Genomic DNA, 7,754 nt, shown 5'->3' with positions numbered 1-7,754 from the left:
TTGGTTTCTATTGTAAGTGCTGTCCCATTGCCATAGTACAATTTTGGATTCCAGCACTGCCTTTTGCCTGCTCTATAAATCACCACTCTTTGACACTCTGGCAAGTGGTTAGATTTGCTTTTTATACATGTCAATTTTGCAGAACCAAGATTTCCTAAATTATGTCTTTGAACAAGGATTCTAAGAATTTCCTTCCTAAGATTAATAAACTTGTGAACTAACTTATATTAGATTCTCCTATCATTCTCAAAATATATTGGCATGTTATACATTCTGAAAATGTTTCGATACAAATGAATATTTAAATTTTTCCAACTTATTTCCTTCTCACAATTAAGATATAATGACCCTTAGACTAAGCTTTCATAAACAGTGAACTAAACCTGTCAATCAACTTGCATTTTCCAGTATCTTACTTAAATATACTGCACAGTTTTAAAGTGTTGCTGTTTTATCAAGCATTATTATATAATATATTGGATCACATAAATTAACTTGCATTTATCTAGTTATTCTTTCCTTCTTTCTTTCTCTTTCTTTCTTTTTCTTTCTTTTTCTTTCGTTCTTTCTATTTCTTCCTTTTGAGAGAGATTTTTGTAATAGGGCACATATACTCGCCAGAGACACAGAGAGAGACAGAAAGCAAGAAATCACCCTCCCAGAGGGGATGGCCATGTTGCAATCCCTTCTCTTCCAACCTCCTCTCAGGATTATGGGAATGCACACACACTCACCGGCGTGTGTTTTAAGTGGCCCGGTCCAGGACTTGAACTGTAGTAAACTACGTGGGAGTCCAGTGATGTAACTGTTACTCCATCTGCTGGTCCCAGTTCTTAACATATTTACCCAGTGGTTGCTGGGAGCAAGGAACTCCTTATCATCCAAAGGATAAATAACAAAAAGATATTGTTCGAAAAGCTGGCAATGTAGAACAGAAAATCATCCAAAGAAAGATGTGCCATGGAGTATAATAACTAATGAAATAATTGTGCTTTGATGGATTTTTTTCCTAAAATACTGTCTTTTTATTTTATTTTATTTTATTTTATTTTATTTTATTTTTATATTTTTCCAAAGGGCGTGTGTGTTTGCCAGAGAGAGGGAGAAGCGATAAAGCACCCACCATGAGTGATGGTCATACCTCAATTTCTTTTCTATCCCTACCTCCTTTCTGGATTTTAAGCAAGGATATACATGTGCCTGGTGTGTTTTTCAACCTACTGGGTCCTGACTCAAATCTCACAGTCAGCCATGTGGAATCTAGCTGCCTCAACCACCATGCCACACACAGGCTGGTTCATGTCTTTTCATTTTAAAGTTTAGTTTTGTAAAAGTTTTATTTTTATTATATTTCCAAGAAAAAAATAAATTTTGCTTTGTTACATAGTATTATAGCTTCAAATTTAAAACCAAAACCATTGTCTCATCCTCAAAGAATATAAAACAATGTAGAACTATTTGCACCTATATTTAATGGGACGAGATGGGTTCTAGGAGTTGTTCATTTGCTTTCTTCTGTCACCTCAGTCTGCTTTTTGGTTTTGCTGGATTGCTTTGGGCAAACTCTAACCAATGCTTCCATTTTGTGGTCCAGAGCAAAACAAGTGATAGGATGAGAAATCAAACAATTACATTTAACCACTAAACTCACCTCCGCCTTTATTTTTTAAAAAATGAGGATCTGTGTCGATTAACATTGTTAGCTTTTTCTGTTTCTCAGACTTAATAATTGTGCTTACATAATCCGGTTTATTAAGGAGTCAAAGACGGAGGCAATAGCAACCCACAGGTCAAGCATGTTTCTCCTAGGGAGTACTGACACCGCCTATCTAAAGTCACCAACACAGTTTCTCTCCTTCATTAATCAATGTCCTGGTATAGTTTATGCGTGTGCTGTATAAGGTATGCATATGGATTATTATTTAAAAAGCATTTATTCAGATTTGAAGCATCTTTTTTATATCCCAGGAATTACGTAATTTATGAAACATGCGTTAATGAGCCCTGTCTCCTAGATGCATACATTCTACGTTCCTTTACATTGGAGAAAGACAGGTATATTCTGACAAAAGAATTTTTTTAAAGAATTACTTATTTAATTTTACTTCTCATTATCTTGTTTTTCTGTTTGTCTCAGGGCACATGCACTCACCAGAGAGAGACAGAGATAGAAAGACAGAGAGAGAGAATGAGAGAAAGCAAGCTGCTAGGTCCAAGATTTGAACCTCAGTTGGGAGTCCAGTTCCCCAACCACCATGCCACCTGCTGGCCCCAACAAAGCATTTAAGAACTTGGCATTATCTTCTTGCTGGTAAATATTCTACAAGTATTTATCAAGAGGTTTGCATACAAAGAGATTTGACCAAGCCACCTCTTTATTTTTCGAAGTGTCATTGAAAAGGAAAGAAATAGGTTACAGACCTGTGATACCTTAATCTGGTATTTCTAAGTGATATTGGAGCGTGAGTCATGGAAGACAGTGATTGAACTTGATATGCCACTTGAGCATGGCTAGTATGATAAAGCTCAAGGTGCAGTTTTTGCCTCATAGCAATCTTCTTAACTGTGTTTCTCACCAATTAAAAAGTATAACATACTGGGACCAGCAGATGGCATAATGGTTACATTGCTGGACTCTCACATAACCCACCACTGTTTGAGTCCCAGATCCAGCAGCTTAAAACTCATGCTGGGCATGTGTGTGTGCCCATAATCCTGAGAGGAGAATGGATTGCAGCATGGCCATCCCCCTTGCGGGGAGTGGGGATGCTGATTTCTCACTTTCTGTCTCTCTATTTCTAAAAAAGAAAAAAAAAACGTACAACAATCCGAATGATTTTTTTTCTTTCTTATTATTTTATTATACAGTAATAATATTTTATCTAGTAATGGATATAATGGAAAGAAAAAACAGGCAAAATAAGCAATGTCACAATAGATTAAAACAGGCAGCACACTGGTTTTGTAATTTAGAAGGATCATTCTTTATCCTCAATGACAAACATAACTTCATATGAGAATCAGATTTAAGTGTTTTATTTTATATTTTGTCAAGGAAGAGACTCCATGCAGAAACTTAAACAGATTTTTCCAATAACTGTGGGGTAATTGTTGATACGCTATAAACATACTGCATCAGCAGTCTGAAGAGGTAAGGCTACCGAGACTTGAATATTATCAAACAATTTGTCAGCTATTTATAATGAAATCAATATCACTCTTTTTGGAAGCACATCTTTGTCAATCAAATACCTTGAGGTGGCTGCCCTCATCTTCATCTGTGCCTGATTGCTGACATCTGAAATATATAGGAATCCGGTGTTAAAGGCCAAGCTATTTTGAAAACGTGTTAGGTCTATCGCCATTAATTCACACACAATCTACTCACAGTGAAAACTCTTCGAGTTTTGCCCATTTCTTTTTCATGAATATGTATTACAATGGTGTGGTAGTTTTTGACCATTTTTGTACTTGTCTGCATTTATTTTAAATTATAACTCGTCGATAAATGTGTAATTAACAAAAAAATGCAATGGAAATTCACAATTGTAGGGTATTATGTCAATTTATAAATTGCAACCATCATCAAATTACATAGGTAAATATATAAATTTAAAGTCATTTGGGGAAACTATATGCATAAAGACTGTACTTTAAAATTGATTTCTAAACATTACATTAGAGCATATTTAAATTCATCAAAATTTGCATATAAAAAACTTGTCTAAAATAAATTGCCTAATGATAATTCTATTATATTTTCTGGGAATATGCCTTGATTAATCACATGTAGACTAATACAGAGATATTCAAGTTAATTTTTTTAGAAATTATTTTTTGGAGAGGTTTTTGCTATAGGGAGCATGCGCTCGCCAGACAGACAGAGAGAGACATAGAGACAGAAAGTGAGAAATCACCCCCCAGGGGGGATGGTCACGCCGCAATCCCTTCTCCTCCATTCTCCTCTCGAGATCTTGAGCTCACATGCACACGCGCCCGGCGTGACTTCTAAGCCACCAGGTCCAGGACACGAACCGCAGTCGACTATATGGGAATCCAGCGACATAGCCATTACGCTAACTGCTGGTCCCCAATTTTTTTTAGAAATTTTAAACTACTTAATGATTTTTTTTTTTTTTTCACTATAGGGCGCATGTGCTCACCAGACAGACAGAGAGAGACATAGAGACAGAAAACAAGAAAACACCCCCAGGAAGGATGGTCATGCCGCAATCCCTTCTCCTCCATTCTCCTCTCGGGATCTTGGGCACGCACGCACACGCGCCCAGCGTGAGTTTTTAAGCCACCGGGTCCGGGGCGCGAACCGCGGTCGACTACGTGGGAGTCCAGCAACAAAGCCATTACGCTAACTGCTGGTGCCCAACAACTTAATGAATTTTTTTAAATTCAGGAAAACAAATAAAGCCAGCAAATAAATAATATAAAAACAATTACCAAATGATTGGTGTCCAAAATGAGCTGTGCACACACCTGGGAAACATTGGGGTAGTTGAGGAAAGTACTAAAATTAGTATTTGATCTTTTATTCATTTTTAGTTACTATTTTCTTTTTATAATTTTATATATATAATACATTGATGTAGTAGGGCACATATACACAATGCATAGAAAATAAAGAGAAAAGTTTTGTGAATTTTTTTTTTGAGAGGATTTTGCTATAGGGCACGTGCACTCGCCAGACAGAGAGAGACATAGAGACAGAAAGTGATAAATCACCCCCTAGGGGGGATGGCAACACTGCAATCCCTTCTCCATTCTCCTCTCAGGATCTTGGGCACACATGCACATGCGCCCAGCGTGAGTTTTTAAGCCACCGGGTCCAGGACGCGAACCGTGGTCTACTACATGGGAGTCCAGAGACATGGCCATTATGCTAACTGCTGGTCTCAGTTTTGTGAATTTTAATGAAAACTATGAGCGTTCAGAAATTGTTTCAATACATGGATAAAGGACATCATCCTATAATATTGAAACAAACCAGACCCATTTTACTTTATTTATTTATTTACTTATTTAATTTTGCTGTAGGACATGTGTCCACACTGGGGATGGGGGTTAGAGAGAAAGAGTGAGAACTCACTCTCCAGGGGGATAGCCATGCTGCTATTTCTTCTCCACTCTCCTCTGGCGATGTTGGACATATAGGCACGTGCATACTGCATGTTTTTCAAACTGCTCTTTTGGGACTCCAGCTGTGAAGTCAACCATGTGGGATCCAACCACATTAACCACCACACCACCCACTGGCCCCAAACATTTTTCGTATATGTATATAAAATCTGACTTATTATCTGACAGTTCCTCTTATAACACTCTTCTCTTGACTTAACTTGCACAATACAGTTTATGCCAGATGGAGCTGATTAACAGGTTGGTGAAAAAAATGCATTTTTTTTGAAATTTTTGCTTTACACATAATATTAAATACTATAAAGCGCCATAAGAATATAAAAGTTCAATATTTTAACTAAATTTCTTATTTTAAGTCTAATATCATATTTGAACAAATCATAAATTGGTAAATCCAAAGATACCATTGCCATATTTTAAGCTTAATAAGCATGCATGTATATAAAGAAAAAAGAGAGAGAACCAAGTTAGTGTTTATACTATTATCAGACAGACAACAGGAAAACCTCCTTTTTTTTTTCTTTTTGTTTCTCTTTCTTTTTTTTTCTTTTTTTCTTTCATTCTTCTTTCTTTATTCCATGAGAAAGAGAGAGAGAGACAGAGAATGAGCTAGACCAGCATCCTTAATGGGGTCTTCTCACCACAGTTGACCACCATCAATCAGTCCTGGATCACAGGGATGTGTGTGCCCGGCACGTACAGAGAGATCTGATGGCATAACTGTGTCACTCCTGTGCCCTCAGTTTAAACTTGAAATTCTCTAATGCGCCTTGTAAATTTGAGAGCAAGGTGAATTCTTTAATCATTTGCAACAGTACAGTTTTAAAATCACATCTTCTAGAAAGTAAAGTCAAGTCTGTGGAGACCAGTCACCTGCGTTATTCCAGAAACTGCCCATGACATTGACGGTCTGCACCAATCTATCTTATCTCGGAATTTCTATCTAGCAGAACAATGCCCACTCTGTTAGCACATTTTGTTAACAGTAGCATTTATTTGCATACCAGGAAAGCTTTAAACTTTATATAATAATTATAATAATGATGTTGATGATTTTCTTGTTAGTTCTGATTGGTGCATAGACAAGCCTCCATTTGATAAATTTGTATTTAGGATGATACCTAAGAACAATTTTAATTTGACAGCCTGGAACTTCTAGGTCCTTTTTTTTTTTGACACCTGGTAGAAGCAAAAGTAATGGCGGCATAGACTCCCAACTCGGCGCACTTTCACCCTCACCTGCAGGTAATACCTTGTGGAGTTTTTGTATACAGTGGTCATTTGTCTCCTGCCTGTGACTGCCAAAAGACTTGCCAATTAGTGTCAATCGCTGAGATAGTTTGGGGATGTGGGCACCTAACTTGGAAGAAAAGTACCAACATCATTAACACATTTCGATAAAAATAAGAACAACATAAAGTTGTTATTAATGCAGTCATACTAACATTGAAGCAGAATATTGCCATGTCTCCAAAATAATTCTGACTACATGAATTAATTTCATTAAATAAAAGTGAGTTATGGACATGTGATATTCCATAAACCTAATATTGAATCCATAAGAATTATACAGTCTTTTTATCATTTCTCAAATTATTTCATGCATCTTGATGACTTTAGTCTTCATGCTTGGACAAAATTGGTACCCAGAAAAATGTCTTACAACTATAATTTATATATATATATACACACACACACACACACACACACACACATATAGATATATTTATAAACATATAAATATATATTAAAGATAATATATATGTAACATATATATTATCTTTAGTCTATAATCTTAAGAGTTAACTGAGTGGATTCTGAATGGGTATAAGAAAAGGGCACAGTTTTCTCACTTAATCTAGAGGGAGATAATCCTTTCTCAAGAGACTTGCAGATAATTTATAGTTAAACATTTTCCTTTGATCTCTATGTCACTTTTTCTGTTTGGAGTTAATTTGATTAAGTGCACACCAAGAGGGGAAAAAAATATATAGAAAGAGAAGGGTCGTCTTTGGGCAGACCGCCAGAAATGTAGCAGCAGAAACTTTTTTTCTTAATTGATTGAGCCACTGGTGATACACATAATTGACTCAAAATTAGAGATGGGTTCGGAAGGCACTGAGCGTCTCAAATAGGGAATTTGGATCATGAATAGACTTGTGCATTTTTTACCATTTAAAATTCTCATTGAAAAAGAAAAGTTTTAATAAAAATTCTGCTTTCCTGTGTGATCAGAGAGTCACAAAACAATGAGTTATGGGGATTTTTGTCTATATTCTTTAAATACCCGAGGTCATTTCAATGCCAGTACACCAATAAATATCTTATCTTTATCCTGGTAGTTTGAAGCAGATATCATCTCAAACTAAAATAATTGTAAATGTGAAAACAACTCTAATTTGGCTGCTTTTTCCTTCTCTGGCTTCTCAGGTTTACACATCTATTTATCATGGGTACTTGGTGTTACTGCTGGTATATTTTATTTTCTGACTCTCCTTTTTAATACAATTCTTTTTTTTTTTTTGAGAGGTTTTTGCTATAGGGTGCGTGTGCTTGCCAGACAGACAGGGAGAGATAGAGAGACAGAAAGAGAGAAATCACCC

Source organism: Tupaia chinensis, unplaced genomic scaffold (assembly GCF_000334495.1).
Source record: "Tupaia chinensis unplaced genomic scaffold, TupChi_1.0 Scaffold000654_1, whole genome shotgun sequence".
In the NCBI taxonomy this organism is placed as follows: domain Eukaryota; kingdom Metazoa; phylum Chordata; class Mammalia; order Scandentia; family Tupaiidae; genus Tupaia; species Tupaia belangeri.
Note: the sequence above shows the minus strand (reverse complement) of the source record.